At 41.1% G+C, this 19,717-nt stretch overlaps 1 pseudogene; it reads right to left on the bottom strand.

Annotated features, from left to right (window-relative positions):
• The window catches only part of LOC113015543 (neural cell adhesion molecule 2-like), a 298,755-nt pseudogene that overhangs the window by 77,801 nt on the left and 201,237 nt on the right, over positions 1–19,717 (bottom strand).

Genomic DNA, 19,717 nt, shown 5'->3' with positions numbered 1-19,717 from the left:
GATGAGCTCCAGCCTTTGTTAGCAGGACAACAGGAAACATGAGACAACTTTCAGAGACAGTAACCAACTGTGGCCACAAGATGGCAGCAGCTGATCTGAGATCCTTTATTGGACAGAAGGACTCTGCTCTGTGACGTCATCAGAGAGACGGCCTTCACTCTGATAGATCTGACGTCATGTCTGCACTGCGATGATGAAAGCTGATAAACACATTGTTATTGATCCATGAAATCACCTCTGTCCTCTCAAGTGTAGCTGTTTACAGAGCTGAAGAAGTCCTTCATCATCAAAACAGACAAACATGTATTTCCTGTATTAAGTGACGTCATCCTCACTCTGACCTCTTACATACATTCTGTTCAGTTTTCCTGCTGTAAGAAATAAACTGTGTGAAAATAGAAATGCAGGGAAACATCCATTAATCACAGCTGAGCCGTTTGTTTCTGACTCACATTCAATGAGGCTTCAGGTGTAAATACCTCAGAAGTGTTTGTGAGTTCAGTAGAAGCAGACCCAGTCGACCATCATGGCCTCCACAGCACTACACAATGCAACAGAAAGGCCTTCATCATCTGCTGAACCACCTCTGAACCACGACGCTCTCCCTGCATCTAAAAGCTGTTAGTCAGGATGAGATGCTGCTGTGATCGCTCACAATTTACCTGTGAGACCTTTGTAAATATTGTCTTTGTTTCTGGAGGAAACACCTTTAGTCTGTTTGTATTTGGAGTGCAGATCTGGGCGTCCATCACTTTAACCTGCACACGTTTAGTTATTGAGTGTAGTTGATGTTTGGCAGCATTTTATAAGTGACAGTTCATGAACGGTGAAGGAACAGAGGACGCCTGACCATCCTACCTGTGTCAGTAAGAAGACTTTCATCACAACTTCACAACTTAACACAACTGAAACCTGAATTCAGTGTTGCATAGTTTACTAACAGTGTGTGCTGACACTGAAGTTAGCAGTTTGTTTCCTAAGAGCTGCTGGGACAAACCACAGTGACCGGCTACAGAGTTTAGTTAAGGTGGTTCTAACATGTGACCTGTTGAATTATTTACAGGGATTTATTTTTCATTTAAAGCATCATTTGTGAAGTTTTTATGAAGTTTACTTCTTTTATGTTCTTTGTGTAACGTTTAGATTTTCTTGTCTTGTGTTTTAACTCTTCAGGTTTCCTGTAACAGAGATGTAAACCACCGTTTTCTGATGCTGCTGCACTGTGACATAAATACGGCCACTTTATTAGGCACACCTTGCTGGCTGCAGGTTATAACCCCTGCTGGAAACATCCCACAGATTTGGATCCTTATTGCCATGACAGCACCACACAGCTGCTCCAGATGCTGCAGGATGCTGGTCAGGGCTCTAACAGTGAAACTTTACTGAAAGTAAGAAACCTGAGAGGAAATAAACTTTGACTTTAGTAAGCTGAGCTCTGAAGCTGTGATGGAGCTCAGTCGGTGTGAAGGCGGCTGCTGTGTAACAAACGTTTGTCTGAGGTGCTGCGACTGATCGTGGTCATGTTTATTTAAAGAAGTCGGTGATGAAGCAGGCTGTGCAGTCCGAGCTCTTCATCAGTTAACAGTCCTCCAGAGCTGCTGCAGGGAGCTGACTGTCCTCCAGGTGGCGCTAAGTGAACAAAGTCCAAAGAAATAAACTTTTTGAAGCCTAAATAAAATGTGAATAAACTTTATAGATACATTTGAAACCAGCTACTCTGTGACTTTACACACTCACACAGTAACAGAGCTGATTCCTGATTGGAGCAGCACAGAGTTAGACTTCTTTTCTGGCTGTGGATTGGTTCGTCAGGATTTCCTCCTTTACAGGTTTAAAAACAATCTCTGTTTCTACATTTTTTGACCTCCTTCTTGTGTCTAAAGGTGAAGCAGCACCAGCCTCCTCTGATCCTCATGTTGTAGCTCTGTGTGTCCAGCAGGGGGCAGAACACCTCCAAACTGTGCCAGCAGCTCTCACTGTGAGCTCAGACGTTTGTGGACACTCAGTTTGTTTGAACATAGTAAATAATCAGAGCTTCTCACACTGTTTATGGGGACACCACCTGCCCGAGGGTGTACTGTGTCAGAGAGGTGGTGTATGGTGCTGGGTGTAGTCTCTCTGCTGGTTCACAGTTTTTACTGAGGAGCTGTGTTCATGTCAGGAAGGTTTCGTCTGATCACTGTGGTGCAGTTTGGTTTACTCTGTTTCTGAGTGTTTGTAGGATCAGTCTCTGCAGGTCACCTGATACCTGGCAGTGAAGTGTTTATGAATCAGCTCCGTCAGATTTAATCCAACAGAATAACATGTAAAACACTCCAGGGCTTTTACTCTGAAACTTTCTCCAGAGCTGTCTGGAGTTTTCTTACATTAAAATATTCTGGGATTACCAGACTGTCCACATCATGTGTCCTACAAAACTTTCATCCACAAATATACCCTGACATTAAACCCAAATAGATCTGAGAGCGAGTCATTAGTATCAGTACTGTGTGTGTGTGTGTGAGAGAGAGAGAGAGATATTCAGGTAACTTACTGGGTTGCTGCACATGCTCACACCTTTTCAGCACAACAGGTGCAGTTTGGTGTTTTACTGCCTCCTGCTGGAACAATGATGGCAGCTCTCAAGACTTTATTGGTTATTGTCATTTCGTGTTACACAGCCTGAAACGAAATACTGTTCCTCAGCAGCCTCTACAGTGCAATAACCAATATATTTTAAAAAGAATAAATACAGTTTAAAGGGAATAAGTTTAAAAAAGAGCAAAAAAAGGCATAAATAGCTTAAAATCTAAGTTCTAAAAAAACCTCCAGTTTTTATTAATATTTTATTATTTATCAAATTATTATAAACTAAAAATATTTTTTACGTGATAAACGACTTCAGTGCTTCGTCCATGACCTCCTGAAGGTAAAGGGCCCAAAGAGCCAATCAGCAGCTCTGAAACAGGAAATATGACTCATGGAGAAGTTCACAACAGTTTCAGCTGCCAGTTGTACTCATCACCATGGAGACGGTCTCCATGGTGGAGGCAGAGTGACAGTGTTGTAGATGCTGCATTTTGAAGCCTCAGTGTTTATGTTGTGCCCTTAAACAGGGGAAATAGTGAGGAGAGGTGAAAGAGCGGCACAGACACGCAGCTCTCACTCTCACTCGTCTGTATTGAGTGAAGGAGGAAGCGCGCGAACCCACCTACTGGAGCCCTGAGGCATTAACAATGGATCGACGCACAATCAACCCAGGCAAAACTTTCACTACTTATCTCCCTCTATATTCCCACTGCATATTCTATTCGAAAACAGTCAAAGCAACAAATAAAACATTAATAAGGGCATGACATGAAATGTAAGGAACAGAGATGTACAACTTCAAAACTAATCAAATTTATGATCCACCACATTTATATTTTTGTTCACAGCCATGTACACATCAAACTCTCATCTTTCTGTCCAAAAACAAAACAAAAAGATTCCCTGTAAATTTGACCTTTTCCTTCAACTGTCCATTATAGCGTGGTCTTCCTACTTATCTTGACACAATACTCAGTCGCGTTGCCTGCTGCAAACTTAAAAGAAGTCTGACGAATGAAGTGACTGTGAGTGTGTCTGACGTCACGGTGTGTGTGAAAAGGTATCCAGCTGGGGCAGACATGATTCTGCAGGTCACCTGCCCAGTGGACAAAAATAAATAAAATAGTTGTGTGGATGATATATGAATGATAATACGAAGAGCGTTTTGTGTCTCTCAGCCTGAAACAACTGTAATGCCACTTTCTGTTTTGGAGAAAGGACAGTTAAAAAAAGATGTGTGTTGTTTTAAGCAGTGATGAGAATAATGAAGATGTGATGAGAGAGCAACACAAAAGTATAAGTACAGGGATGATGCTCTTTACAGGAAGGGTCAGAGCAGACTCTACCTGCTGAGGCGGCTGAGGTCATTTGGAGTCCAGGGAGCGCTTTTAAAGACCTTCTATGACTCTGTGGTGGCATCTGTCATTTTTCACAGTGTGGTATGTTGGAGCAGCAGTTTATCTCCCGCCCCATGCATGTAGATGTTGCTGAACTGCAGAGCTGCTTCAGTGACAGACTGCTGCATCCTCGATGCATGAAGGAGCGTTTCCGCAGGTCCTTCCTCCCTGCAGCTGTCAGACTGTACAATCTGAACTGCTCCCAACAAACACAGATGTTTACATCAGCGCTGTATCGTGCACTGTTTTATCAACCGATTCACACTACAACCAGGGTTGCCTCTTATCTGTATTTAATTTTATTTAATTTAACAACAGTATGGTACTCAGTTTTTGGTAACCATTGTCCTTCATGTAAATATGTAAGAATTGTGTATGTTTCTGTTCTGTGTCATGTGTACTGTTTGTTTGTATATGTGTTTTCTTGCTGCTGTTACACCCAAGTTTCCCCTTGTGGGACAATTAAATTGATATAACAACACTCGTGGTAAAGTTGTGGACTGGAAGAATACCTGACCAAGATTATCTTGCAATGTTTTGCAGCCGCCAGTCAAGCCGGTAGATAAATGTCTGTGATTGTCGCAGGTGGCTGTGTGGCTGGCAGGAGCTCTTTCCTATCAGTTTGTCCCCACCTTCACCTATGGTCACGAGCTTTGGGTAATAACCAAAAGAATCCGATTCTGGATATGAACTGCAACTCTCTTTACATTGGCCTTTCCTCCACCCTTCTCGTTAGATTGCAGACTGTCCAGAATGCGGCGGCACGCCTTTTGACAGGTAGCAGGAAGTTTTCTTCCATCACTCCTGTTCTTGCTGGCTTGCACTGGCTTCCAATTAAATACCGTATTCAATTTAAAATATTACTTTTCACCTACAAAACCATTAATAACTTTGCGCCGAGCTACCTCAATGAGCTTCTCAGGTTACACACTCCTGTCAGAGCACTTAGCTCTGCTACCCAAATTCTTCTGGAGCAACCTCGTTCTCGGCTGAAGTCTCGCAGTGACCGCGCGTTTGCTGTAGCTGCCCCGGTCTTATGGAACAACCTTCCTGTCGCTATCCGGGCGTCTGACTCTATGCCACTGTTTAAATCACGGCTTAAGACTTATTTCTTTAATCTTGCCTTTCCACCCAGTTAACACTTGTGTGCGCTGGTACATTTTTTATGCTTGTGAACTACTTTTATATCTTATGATGGTTTTTATAATTGATACGTGCCAGGTCCTTTCTCTTTTCCCTCCCATCTCCCTTTTCCTATTTTATTTTTGTCAAGCACCTTGGTATACCCTTGTTTTTTTAGTGTGCTTTATAAATAAAGTTTATTTATTTATTTATTATTTGTTGCTGTTTAAGTTTGTCAATTTCAGACCTCTGTCTCTGAAGTTCAACGTTCTGCATTTCCAGGTCTTTCAGTTTTGCGACATGGTCTGACAGAAAAGAACATAAATAAGTCAATATGAATTTTATTTATCTGCATCATTTGAATCTTTTCATTTTTAGTAGGTTAGATTATTGAATAAATAATGAATAAATAATAAAAATAAAAAAATTAATGAGAAACGTTAGTGATAGATTCATGAAGTGACATTGATATCTCTGTAACAGGGGCTCATATGAAGGTTTCCTCATGCTGTCATTTTTCTCACTACCTGACATCATACTCTACCTTTATTCTCTTGTTTTAAGGTCCTGATTTCCACTTTCTGTTCAGCCACTGAGGCAGTCAGCTCTCTGAGCACAGCATGGATTTCCTGTGGACAGGGTTGTTGGTTTGAAATCTGCTGGTCAAGAATTTCATTATCTGCCTCTGTCTGATTTGTGGAAACAGAGCAGACCAGAAGCAACAGCGAGAACTTCAGCGTGATCTCCATTCTGTCAGTGAAAACTCAACAGTATCTGTGTGTCATCTGCAAACCTGACTGACTTTTATATTACACAGTACAGAGGGGAGGTCACTGTAGCATTAGATTCAACCTTATTCTAGTGAATCAGTGACTAATGTAATCTTTATGACTTTCAGATGCAGTACAAGGAGAAGAACAAGTGAGTATCAATGATTGTCAACTGATAGTAAAACATGAGCATGTGTGTTTCCACCAACTGACCAGAGCTTAGAGGACAAATATCAAAATGTGTGCTCAGATACAGATGTTTAAGCAGCTGTGAAAGAACATATCTGGAAGTTTTTGGCACTGAGGAAGTAATTGCCTTTGATTATGGAATTCCTCTAATAACTCAGAGCAAAAATACTCTAAGCGACAAAATGCATAAAGTAATCTTTACAACTTTTACAAGGTACAAGACTACAAAGAGATAAACAAGTGAATGTCCATGATTATCAGCCGTTCATAAAATTAATCAGCACGTGTTGTTTTAGAAAATCCAATGTGAATGTAGGAACCATGAAGGTCACTGACATGGTATAACTTGAAGATGAACTTCTATTTTTCATGTGTAACATGACACTTGGTTGACCACCCTTCCCACTGCAGTTCAATAAACCACAGCTGTCCTTTTTTGTTTCTTTCTTCTCTGACCACTTAGGTGAGAAAGCTAGTGTTCAATGCTTTTCAGAGAATGAATTAATCTCTGACCCTTCCACTCCAAGCACTCCTCCAGATGCAGTGAACAGTCTTATAAGCAATACAAGAGTATGCTGAAGAGTCTTGGTTGCTAAATACAGCAAAAGTATTCGGGCCCCTTGAACTTTTCCACATTTTGTCACATTACAGCCGCAAACATGAATCAGTTTTATTGGAATTCCACGTGAAAGACCAACACAAAGTGGTGACCACGTGAGAAGTGGAACGGAAATCATACATGATTCCAAACATTTTTTACAAATAACTGCAAAGTGGGGTGTGCGTAATTATTCAGCCCCCTTTGGTCTGAGTGCAGTCAGTTGCCCATAGACGTTGCCTGATGAGTGCTAATGACTAAATAGAGTGCACCTGTGTGTAATCTAATGTCAGTACAAATACAGCTGCTCTGTGACGGCCTCAGAGGTTGTCTAAGAGAATATTGGGAGCAACAACACCATGAAGTCCAAAGAACACACCAGACAGGTCAGGGATAAAGTTATTGAGAAATTTAAAGCAGGCGTAAGCTACAAAAAGATTTCCCAAGCCTTGAACATCCCACGGAGCACTGTTCAAGCCATCATTCAGAAATGGAAGGAGTACGGCACAACTGTAAACCTACCAAGACAAGGCCGTCCACCTAAACTCACAGGCCGAACAAGGAGAGCGCTGATCAGAAATGCAGCCAAGAGGCCCATGGTGACTCTGGACGAGCTGCAGAGATCTACAGCTCAGGTGGGGGAATCTGTCCATAGGACAACTATTAGTCGTGCACTGCACAAAGTTGGCCTTTATGGAAGAGTGGCAAGAAGAAAGCCGTTGTTAACAGCAAACCATAAGAAGTCCCGTTTGCAGTTTGCTACAAGCCATGTGGGGGACACAGCAAACATGTGGGGGACACAGCAAACATGTGGGGGACACAGCAAACATGTAGGGGACACAGCAAACATGTGGGGGACACAGCAAACATGTGGGGGACACAGCAAACATGTAGGGGACACAGCAAACATGTGGAAGAAGGTGCTCTGGTCAGATGAGACCAAAATGTAACTTTTTGGCCAAAATGCAAAACTCTATGTGTGGCGGAAAACTAACACTGCACCTCACTCTGAACACACCATCCCCACTGTCAGATATGGTGGTGGCAGCATCATGCTCTGGGGGTGCTTCTCTTCAGCAGGGACAGGAAGCTGGTCAGAGTTGATGGGAAGATGGATGGAGCCAAATACAGGGCAATCTTGGAAGAAAACCTCTTGGAGTCTGCAAAAGACTTGAGACTGGGGCGGAGGTTCACCTTCCAGCAGGACAACGACCCTAAACATAAAGCCAGGGCAACAATGGAATGGTTTAAAACAAAACATATCCATGTGTTAGAATGGCCCAGTCAAAGTCCAGATCTAAATCCAATCGAGAATCTGTGGCAAGATCTGAAAACTGCTGATCACAAACGCTGTCCATCTAATCTGACTGAGCTGGAGCTGTTTTGCAAAGAAGAATGGGCAAAGATTTCAGTCTGTAGATGTGCAAAGCTGGTAGAGACAGACCCTAAAAGACTGGCAGCGGTAATTGCAGCAAAAGGTGGTTCTACAAAGTATTGACTCAGGGGGCTGAATAATTATGCACACCCCACTTTGCAGTTATTTATTTGTAAAAAATGTTTGGAATCATGTATGATTTCCGTTCCACTTCTCACGTGTGCACCACTTTGTGTTGGTCTTTCACGTGGAATTCCAATAAAATTCTGTCTGGACAATGTCATATCATGAGTAATAATTAAAAATAATCCATATACATAAAACAAACACATGCACACACACACAGTGACATTTTAGACCTTCAGAATACTGTATATACTTTGGGCATCTCGGTGCTGATCCAGAATCCTTACATTATTATTTATTACTAGAGCTACAATAATAAAGCAAAGAGGAGGGGGAAGTAATAAATATGAAATAATGTATTTATGATGATTCCATTTGTTTCACTATCCACTCTGTGCAGGGCAAAGCTTATTACATTTTTAAACTGTAGAGATACAATAATTTTACTGCTGTAAAATCCAAATTTTGTCTTATTTAAAATATAAATCTAATATAATCTGCTTCTTAATGTATGTTCTTTAAAATACAGTGTGGCGTGGGTGTGGTCTCTGGCCAGCTGCAGAGGAGGGGTGACGCAGTGAGCTCCCGGGGCGGTGCAGGGGCGGGGTGAACAGGTGTGCTGGGATCTGACAGTGATTGTGTCTCTTTATATGTTGGCAGTGACAGTCGGAGGAGGAGGGCGGACATGACAGCAGAGAGAGAGCGGGAGTGTCTGTGTCCCTGTACAAACGCACAGTATTAAATAAAAGTTCGGCTGTCGTCAAATTCGCTCCAGCTTATATTTCTTGGGTCCAACGTTACATACAGCTTGTGTTTTTTAATATATCATAATTATAATAATGCATAATTATGTGGACATGCATATTAGATCGTTTTTTAGTGGAATATAATCCCTCCAGAAAGGAAGGAAAAGCTATGTAACTTACTTTAAAACTAAATATGTTCCCTAAAACGGTGACAGAGCTACAGACACATGACAGCCTTACACAGGTAGCCAGCAGCTGTGACCAGCACTACCTGTGCAGTTAATAAAAGGACAGGTAATGTTTGTCGCCCTGTTGCACACACAGCACGCTCATTTGTTTCAGTTAGTCAGTTGCAACAAGACAACTTACCAACGTGTACGTAATAAGCTAATACTCCTGTGTGCTACACACTACAGTGTACGCTGTACACCTACTTACTGGTTGTGTCGCATCAGTCTGTGTCTCTGAGTTAACTTGTGTTTCTCTTACAGCTCCGGACCGCTAAAAATGCGCGTGCTCTTTGTGAGCTCGTTCCCGGCTCGTAACCAGCGCGTTCTGCCGTCAAGGACGATCGTTGGTTAAATGTGATCATGTGACTGATGCAAGCCAGATCCTTTTATTTAGCAAAACTATGATTAATAGTTAAATATTATTGTTGAGGGGCACAGACAAGACTCCGCAAAAAATTTTTAAAAGTTGCCTCAACAAAAGGGCACTCTGGGCACCCATCAGGAAAGGGGCGGGTGCTCAAGCCCCTCCAGCCCCCCTTGCACGTGCCTGCTGTTACACCATCGTAGGTTATACAGGCACTGATCCAATAGGTGTTTTGTCAGCCATCTGCTGTGACTGGTTGGGGGTGACGGAAAAGAGACGAGGGCAGATGGCGACAGGATAAAAGACACACATCAGGAAGAGACAAAGTTTATTACTCCTACTGATTAAATATCACAAACAACAGCCAATACAAACTAAACAACAAGCTAACAGGGGTGCTGCAGTCTTGGAATAAAACTGCAGAGATGATCAGTCTATGAAACCAAAGGTGCGTTTTATATTGGGAGAAGTACCAAAAAATGTAAATAATGGGATATAAACTTGGCACTAGGACAAGCAAATGATTTTAAACTGGGCAGGAAAAATAAGATGCTTTTGAGTGGAGTCTCATGGGTCCCCCAAATATTTGTATCTTTACAAAAAATAATAATAACCAAAGCGCAAAAAAAGAGTAATATTTGGCATAATTAAAACTTGCCTACTAAGAATGACATAAAAATTACATAAAGTAGCACAAACACTTTAATATGCCACGGGTAAATTGAGCTGTGGCATTTTTCCTTTTTAAATCCGCCTTTTTTCTGAGCTAATTGAAAGCTGTTTAGAGATCCGTGGTTCTTTCACAGAAAATGATGCATTACTGTAAACTGAACACAATATAAAGTATTTAAAATGAGTTAAGCTTTACACATGTGCCGCAGTGACATTACTGCAGGTGTGATTCACTGACAATCACTTCCTCACTGAATGTTTCAGTGGTGCAGTTGCTCGGGCCTCTGAATCTCTGTTTTTTTGTATTTACCTGCTGCTGATGCTCCTCATGCTTACCTCTGGTCTTACCTTTGCTTCTTCCCCTCTGCTTGGATCTTCACCCATGTGCCTGTTGGACTGTCCTCTCCTCTGTAAACTCAGAGACCTCCTTGCCCTCCCCATTACACATTCTGGCTAAACTTGATAAAAAAAATACTGTAAACCAATGTGTCCTGCATTTGAGTCCAATTATCATGAACATAATTTCTCTCTTTTTAGTTAATAGATCAGATTGTGTGCTTTATAACATGTTTCCTTTATTTGCCTTTTCTTTCTGTGGTCATGTTAAAAAGCAGAGTGTAGTATATTGTTAGAGAATTGAGCCTGTCCACAGTAAAATAGTCACTTCTTTAAACTTAGTCCAAAATGGTGAGAAGAACCTTAACCTCACCTCAGAGTCTGACCTTAAACAACATTCAGTGTTCTGTTCTTCTTTCTGCTTTGTCCTCTCTTGTTTTCATCCATGTTTCTAGAGTTACATTTATTTATACTTTGTGTCGGCTCAGTGATTTATTTTTCTGTCTGCAGGTAGAAAAATCATTGACGTTTGCAGATGACACAGATGCTGTTATGTTTTCAGTGACTGAATGGAGATCATTGCAGTTTTCTTTGTTCTTTTTCCACAGATCAGACCACGAGCAGACTGCACTCCAACAACCCCGTCCACACTACATTTGACTGGTACTCACACTGCCCTTGAACATAAACTAAACAACATGTTGATTCCACCATGTTAGAAGATTTATAGAACTATCATATCATCCCCTTTATGCCTCCGTACTTAAGTAAGTACTTAAGTAAGTAAGTACTCATTCACCCCTCTTTCTGTCATGGTATAAAAAGCTCAGGTTTGCACAGACACACATACTACGTCTGAAAAGAAGATCCAAGGTAAAGTGTTGGGTCGGGTAGTGAGACTATGCTTAATGGTAATTTGTGACATGACAATATTGCTGTAATTTCCAGAGAAATTGATGGCGGAAGGAAGAAGATCTTGCACAGTTCATTTTGCACTTGCATTAGAGCATGAAGCAAAGGTGGAGAGTCAGAAGACTGAAACTGACCAGTTGAAACAACAGCAGTTTTTTTTAATCATACGCACTGGACTCTAAACTAAAAAGTGATTATTAAATGTGAAAAAATGTAAAATTGCTGTACTGCATGGTAATTGGTTTGTTTCAGTGTCATGGAGCTGCAGATGTTTTAGAACATAAATCCTGAAAAATGCAACCAAAACCACCCAAAAAAAATGATATATATATATATATATATATATATATATATATATATATATCATTTTTTAGGGGTGCAACGATACACAAAATTCACGGTTCGGTTCGGTTCGATACTTTGGTGTCACGGTTCGATATTTTTTCGATACAAAAAAATGTTCATGCATTTTTAATTTGTCATTTATTAAAATTATAAATATATATTTTAACTCAAAAGTACAGTTTTTAAATTTAACCCTAACCCTTGTGCGTGTTTTTTATTTTGACAGCGAATGCGCACCTGCGGACCACTTATGTGCAGCCCTGGTTATATAGCTCGTCATATTGCAGCCACAGAAATTCTTTTGTCCATGAAACCATAAAGCTGCACTTTCTTTTTGCCTTATAGTCTGATTTGTCATAACTTCTCCGTTTTGTGGTAAGCTTTTCTTTGGCTGTCACTTCTTCACCCTGACCTGTCTTATTTGGCTCAGCAGAACTGAAATGCTTTTACACACGCACTCACATAAGCTCAGCGATTCTCTGTGCGATCAACCTCTCACATGTTTAAGCTGCGGGAGATTTCACTTGTCATGTTTGCATAGTAAGCTAACGATTAATAAGACGATGTCAGAGGAATTGGTGCACAAATGATCATCACTCACAGATCAGTGCTGTCGCTCTCTATACACAGTTCGCACGATTGCAAAGTGAAAGCAAAAAAACAAGCGCAAATTCAAACGCGACTTCAATATGTCACATATTGACAGTGGCTCACCAATGCCAATGACATAATTACCCAGCTACATTTCTGAAAGAATGCAAAAGCATTGACATATATCTTTCCTACAATAGCCCGACGGGCAGGGAAGAGATAGATTTTGGTAGCCCGACTGAAAAAATCGCTAGCTCCGGGACGTCGGGCTAGCGATATTGCAAGCCCTGTATCTGATTGAGGAATCACTCATCTTTGGAAAAGAGAGTTTATTACAGAGAAATGGCTCTTTCCAAAATAAAAGCTATACTATCCGCTTCTTCTGGGCTATATTCTCAGCAGCATAAGGAGAATCATGTGCTAACAGCTGTCTAAATGACTCGGCTAAAGTTAGTAGCATGCTTGCTTTTTTTTGTCTGCTTCCACTTGTCTTTGCACTAGGATGATGTCGGCGTAAATGTGCAGTCATATTCGTTGTGTTCCCACTAGTGCTTTCAGGTTAATCTCGTTGAAATGACCTTAACGCCACAACACGGCAAATCTCCGTTAACGAGCTACCGCCGATCGCCCCGTGCATGGGGCTAGACGGCCAACACGTTAACGAGCTAACTGCGCTAACACACTAGTTCCCACCCATGTAATTGAGCATTGCATGGCACATCCAACATACTGTTTTATTTTAGTCCATGACTCGCTTACCTTCAGGGTCATACGTCACATTAAAACCAAAATAATTCCAAACGCCAGATCTGAATGAGGTTCAATTTGCCTGTTGCAAGTAGAGCTTAACTTCTGTCTCGCTAGCTTGCCCTGCGCTCTTCCTTCTGACGATGCTGTCTGTGTTGAGCGCTCAGTGGATCTGCGCTCGACAGTGCAGCCTAGGCGGAGTAGTCGAACACAGATTCACTGAGCGCTCAACACAGACAGCATCGTCAGAAGGAAAATTGATAAAATAAATTACAAATGTTGTATTGTTCGATACATATGCGTACTGAACCGAAAGCACTGTATCGAACGGTTCAATATCGATACGAATATCGTTGCACCCCTAATATATATATATATTAGGGGTGCAACGATACACAAAATTCACGGTTCGGTTTGATACTTTGGTGTCACGGTTCGATATTTTTTCGATACAAAAAAATGTTCATGCCTTTTTAATTTGTCATTTATTAAAATTATAAATATATATTTTAACTCGAACGTGCAGTTTTTAGATTTAATGTTGCTGAAACAACAAAGGGATAAAATAAATCTATCTGATCAAGAAATCACTCATCTTTGGAAAAGAGAGTTTATTACAGAGAAATGGCTCTTTCCAAAATAAAAGCTATACTATACGCTTCTTCTGGGCTATATTCTCAGCAGCATATTAAACATATCAGGTCCCCATAAGGAGAATCATGTGCTAACGGCTGTCTAAATGACTCGGGTAAAGTTTGTAGCATGCGTGCTTGTTGTTTTTGTCTGCTTCCACTTGTCTTTGCACTAGGATGATGTCGGCGTCAATGTGCAGTCATATTCGTTGTGTTCTCACTAGTGCTGTCAGCGTTAATCTCGTTGAAATGACGTTAACGCCACAACACGGCAAATCTCCGTTAACGAGCTACAGCGGATCGCCCCGTGCGTGGGGCTGGACGGCGTCAACACGTTAACAAGCAAACTGCGCTTCACCTCTTCAGTTCTGAAAGCTGATGGAGAGTCTCGGGTGTTTAACTCCCAGTGAGGTTGTGATGCTGGCGGAGGTCCTGAGAGTGGATGACCCACCCTGCTGTCAACTGAGTTACTGAGGTCACATGGGTCAATGTGTGAGGGGGGGGGGGGGGGGGGGGTGAATGGCCCGGAAGTGATCCCAGGACTATGTTATAGGTAGCCAACACTTTTTCCATGTTTGAACTTAATGTGACCACTAGAGGGAGGTATGTGCCTGTTAGTGCCATATGCCAGCTGTGCAGCAGGCAGGTTGTTTGGCTTCATTTTTGCACAATGGGAGGAGGCGCTGTCGCGTCGTCCATGTTTTCTACAGTCATTGATTTGGACACAGCCAATGTGTTTAGTTTTACTCTTCCCCATGTGATGTCATTATGTCCATTTGTGTCAGCTTTTTTCCCAGGTGCCTCCACTTCCCCATCACCTCATATGTGTATGTAAGTCTTCTGTCTCCCTTTGTTCATTGTTGCTTCGTCTGTGTTCCCACCCCCATGTCCTCATAGTCACAGAGTCATAGTGTGTGTCATAGTGCCCTCATATTATCACAGTATGTCATAGTTGTTCATAGGTTTCTTAGTTCTCCTGTCACCAGCCAAATAAAGGCTCGCTTTTGGTTTCAAGTTCCATCTCTCTGCCTATGTCTGTTCGTGGGTCGTCTACATACACTCCACAACCGAGACAGGAGAGGAACCTGATAACAGCTGAACGTTCTTTTGTTCACACGGAAAATAGGTGTGAAAGGCAAAATTATAAATTGTTTCTAAAAAAAATTAAATAAAGCTGTTTTATTAAATGAATATATACATAATGCAAATGTGCTCATAAATGAGTTGACTCTGTGTTTTCAGAGTTAACAGATTCATTCAGCGATATTGTCTGGATCTGAAATATTGCAGGTACACGCAGAGTGCAGAGGATTTTTACACATACACTGATAATTGTTTTCTATAAGTCTCTGGGTCAGGAAGTCCAAACATGACGTCCTGAACTGGGCCTTAGAATAAGCTGAAGGATAACATTAGATAATCAAGGCAGGATGTGTTTTTGTGTCCATGTGTTTCTGATTCCAGGAGGAGCAGATACCAGGGGAGGTCAGATGTGGACGGGGAGGATTCGCAGCAGACTGCCACGTTGGATTTGGGAGAAGATAATAATATTTTGTCATTGTCAAAGTATAAAAGCTGTACAGCCCATTTCAGGGTTAGGGTTGGGGTCAAAGTGAAACTAGAAATATTTAGAATCACAATGAGTTCAAAGCGTGAGGAGGTCTGATGTTCCAACAGTGTTCAGGATGAGAATTATTACCTGCAATGCTCCAGTTTGACCTCATGGTGGCAGTGCCGTCTCACTGTTATAATGGCTACACTCAGACTACAGGAGAGAACAAGAGGCTGTACTAAAACTCTGATGTTTTATCGTGTGTTTATGACATCATGCTGACGTCAGCCTGATAATACCTGTTGATTCAACTAAACAGCCAAGGTTTCCAAGGTTCTTAAATGAACCACAAACTACAGGGTAAGAGTGAGCTGCTGAAAGTCAGATCTGTTCTTCAAAGCAGACTTTCAGCTTTATTACAAACTAAGAGTCGGATCAGCACAAATACTGACACAGAGATGGCTGCTGGCACTGCGCTGCTCTGCTGCACTTTGCTGTTTGTCCTTGTCTTCGTCTCTGCAGGTGAGATTGAACTAAACTGAGGTTCTCTCTGAGATAACAAGAAGTACAGGAGGATTATTTTCATCTGGATTCAGTTTGTCTGTGTGTGAAGGAGACACCAGGCTGGGTGGACACTTAACATCTGTAATCCAGCTGTGACAGAGACAAAGAAGTGTAATGTGTGTGTCAGTGTGATGTGTTGTAGTGTCAGGAGTCAGTATGCAGCTACAAAGCTTCTTGTTCAGTGTATACAAACAGCTGTAGCTCCATAAAGGCAGCATGCAGAGACTCACAGTGTCTTATAATGAGAGGCTGCTTTCTCTCACACATTATGTTCACTTATTATCAGCACATGTTGTTGTTCTGTGGAAGCTAACATCTTGTAGTTTCTGACACTTTGCATGTTTAGCATGAGGCTAAAATTCCCCCTCAGTGGGTCACTGGTGACCTGCTGGATGTTCAGAGGTTCATTAAATCCAACATGACTAAAAACTCAAATGTCAAAGTGTTGTTTCCTCTTTCAGAGCAGAAAACCATCACAGCTGAGTCTGGACAGGACGTCACTCTGACATGTCGAGCTCCAAACAACAACATTAGAGTAATAAAGTGGGAGAGATCTGACCTGAGAGATGATTATGTGCTTTTGTACCAGGATGGTCTCCCTGATTCAACACACCAGCATCCATCTTTTAAGAACCGGGTGGATCTGCAGGACAGACAGATGAAGGATGGAGACGTGTCTTTGATTCTGAAGGATGTGACGATTAATGATGCTGGAGCATACGAGTGTCGTTTCTTCATGGTAGAAGCACGCTCATGGAAGTTAATCAGCAGCCTCAACCTGATTGTTACAGGTGAGTGAGTAGAGTTGAGTGTGTGTGTGATCAGAGGTGAAGCTGCTTCCTGGTTGTTGATGTGTGTTTGTTGTATGGATGAGCTGGTGGATGTCAGAGGTAGACAGATGTTTCTCCAGCTGTTGTCTTTGTGGCTGGTAGTCTAGAGTTGTAGAGCAGCATTGTTTGGTTAGAGCAGAAACAAAGACATTTATGAATCCGTCTCTTCTTCTCTTGCTCTCTAACTCGTCTGTAAACATGTGTGGGGAAACTCAATGTTAAAGCCTACAGCTTTGTTGAGTTCAGCTCTCCCATTAGAACTGTACACCTATAAATGTAACCCTTTGTTGTATGACTCGCTCAGAATCTGGGTGCAATGTAAGGTTTGGGTTACACTATCAGCTCAAATCATATGTTCCCACCCTCAATGATGGATTCTGCCTTTAAAATATGGGAAGGTAATGGACTTAGAAATATCAAAGACCTTTTTGCAGATGGAATTTTTCTCATTCACGCAGCTCCTGAAGCAGTTTAATGTTCCTCGCAAACATTTTTTCCGCTATTTACAAGTTCACCACTTTGTAAAGAGTCGATTTCCTTCATTTCCAGAAGTACCTGAGGAAACTTCTTTGGATAAAATTATTAATATAAACACTCATAAGAGAGGGGCGATTAAAGAAATGTATGCTATATTATTAGATCTTCAATCTCCTTCTCTCTCCATCCTTAAAGCTCAGTGGGAGAAAGACCTTGGGATGACTTTAACAGATGAACTCTATGTTTTCTCCATAGGGTACACTCTTCTTCTATATGTGCCAGACATGGGCTGACCCCCTGTGTAACAGATGTAAAGCAGAAACAGGTTCACTCCTTCATAGTTTTTGGCCCCAATCTTCATAACTATTGGGTGTCTACCCATACGGAAAAGATGCATATAAATCTTATAAAGTTTGTATCTGTCTTGTGTGAAGCTTTTATGAAAAGCATACAAGAGTGAAAACAGATTAAGATCCCTTGAAAATCATATAAATGAAACTTGTATGTTTTGGATATTTACTAAAACAATATAAGAAAGTAATGAGAAAGTGGCCACTTTCATGAGTAAATCATATAAGCCTTATATGATTGACTGTATGAAGTAGGCCACATCTTATGCAAGTCTTATAAGTTTTTTCTATTTCTTTTCCATATGGGTATATTTAACACCTTTTCAGAGATATATAACGTTAATTATGATCCCTCTGCTCTAATCTTTGGGGTGATACCTCAAAACATCACTTTGCCAAAATACTATTCAAATTCTTTGCTTCACTCATTGCAAGGCGCCTTATACTTTTAAGATGGAAGCAGGAAGCTCCTCCCACACATGAACAGAGGCTTGCAGAGCTCATGAAGTTTTTGCATTTAGAAAAGATGAGATATACACTGGTAGGTTCAACCACCAAATTTCTTGAGGCATGGCAGCCTTTTCTAATGTACATGGAAACATTTAAAATGACCACATTGTCATGACCAGATACCATCCATCCATTTTATTTTTGTTGTTGTTGTTTGTTTGTTTTTTGTTTTGTAGGGGTTTCTTTAGTTTGTTTGTTTGTTTTCTTTCTGTTATCTTTTGGGGTATTGTAAAAACTGAACAGCAAACTACTGTATGTTCAAAGTTTTGCTATTAACATGCTGCTGTAACTGAAAATAAAATGAAAAAATAAATAAAACTCAAATGTCAAAGGAAATAAACAAAATATTTAAAGTCAACCATTCTGATCATAATTGCACTTTGACCTTTAACCTCTCTGCTCTGTGTTGTTTCATCTTTCAGATCAGAAAACCATCACAGCTGAGTCTGGACAGGATGTAATTCTGCCATGTCGAGCTCCAAACAACAACATCTTCGCTCTAGAGTGGGAGAGAGCTGACCTGAAGTCAGGAAATGTTCTTTTCCGAGTTGGTTGTGATATTATTCTAGATGACCAGCATCCATCTTTTAAGAACCGGGTGGATCTGCAGGACAAAGAGATGAAGGATGGAGACGTGTCTTTGATTCTGAAGGATGTGACGATTAATGACGCTGGAACATACGAGTGTCGTTTCCTCATGGTAGAAGCACGCTCATTCAAACACAGCTTCATCAAACTGGTTGTTGTTTGTCCAGGTGAGTGATCAGAGGTGAAGCTGCTTCCTGGTTGCTGATGTGTGTTTGTTGTATGGATGAGCTGGTGGATGTCAGAGGTAGACAGATGTTTCTCCAGCTGGTGAAAACGTACTTAGTGCAGACACAAAACGTCCATCAGCTTCAAAGTGTGTCAGAAAAATGTCCACATGGTGACTGATGGATGAAAGAGGTCCCATTGTTGTTGTTGTGCACAAATCATTGAACAACACAAACACTTAGAGCTGCTTTCAGTGCTGCCTGTTTTGTTACTGCACACATTTCTGATGGTCCTACAGTCCAACGTAGCAAACGTCTCCCTGAAGCCTCTTCTTAGAGACCAAAGGTTGGATCAGAGCGAGCAGCTGAAAGGACACATCTATGAATGCAGTCAGAGACTTTCTCACAACCTCACACTTCATCTGGTCACATTTACACTCAGGTTCTCTGTTAGTCACTGAGATTACAGACTCGCACATTTAAAATAATCTGAATGTTGGATCAGATGAAGTTAATATTTTTTATTTCTTGAACATATGTTTAATTAGCATGTTGCTAAAGCTTTAAGTAATGCACTGGTGACCTGGTGTATGTTAACAGGTCAATTAATCAAATCCAGATTAACTCAAATGTAAGCTAAACAGCATAAATATTAAACATAAACAACATCATATTTCCCCCATGGCACAGTCCACTTAGCACTTCCTGGAGTTTCTCATTTGATCGTTCATCGACACTCATGACTTACAGAGACTCTGATCATCAAACACAGGAATAAAACAAGCAGTGAGCACAACAAAGGATTATTAAAGAAGGAATATTAACTCTATTCTAACTCTAGTAACTCTACACCAGGAAACCACCAAATCTTCTGCAAACGTGATTTTAACCAGTCAAAATGTTTTTGGATATTTATTCAGTGTAGAAACCTAAAAAGTCAGTTTTATTTTTAGATGTTT

Source organism: Astatotilapia calliptera, chromosome 3 (genome assembly GCF_900246225.1).
Source record: "Astatotilapia calliptera chromosome 3, fAstCal1.2, whole genome shotgun sequence".
Taxonomy (NCBI): domain Eukaryota; kingdom Metazoa; phylum Chordata; class Actinopteri; order Cichliformes; family Cichlidae; genus Astatotilapia; species Astatotilapia calliptera.
The sequence above is the reverse complement of the archived record's forward strand: the minus strand, read 5'-3'. Positions and strand labels throughout refer to the sequence as shown.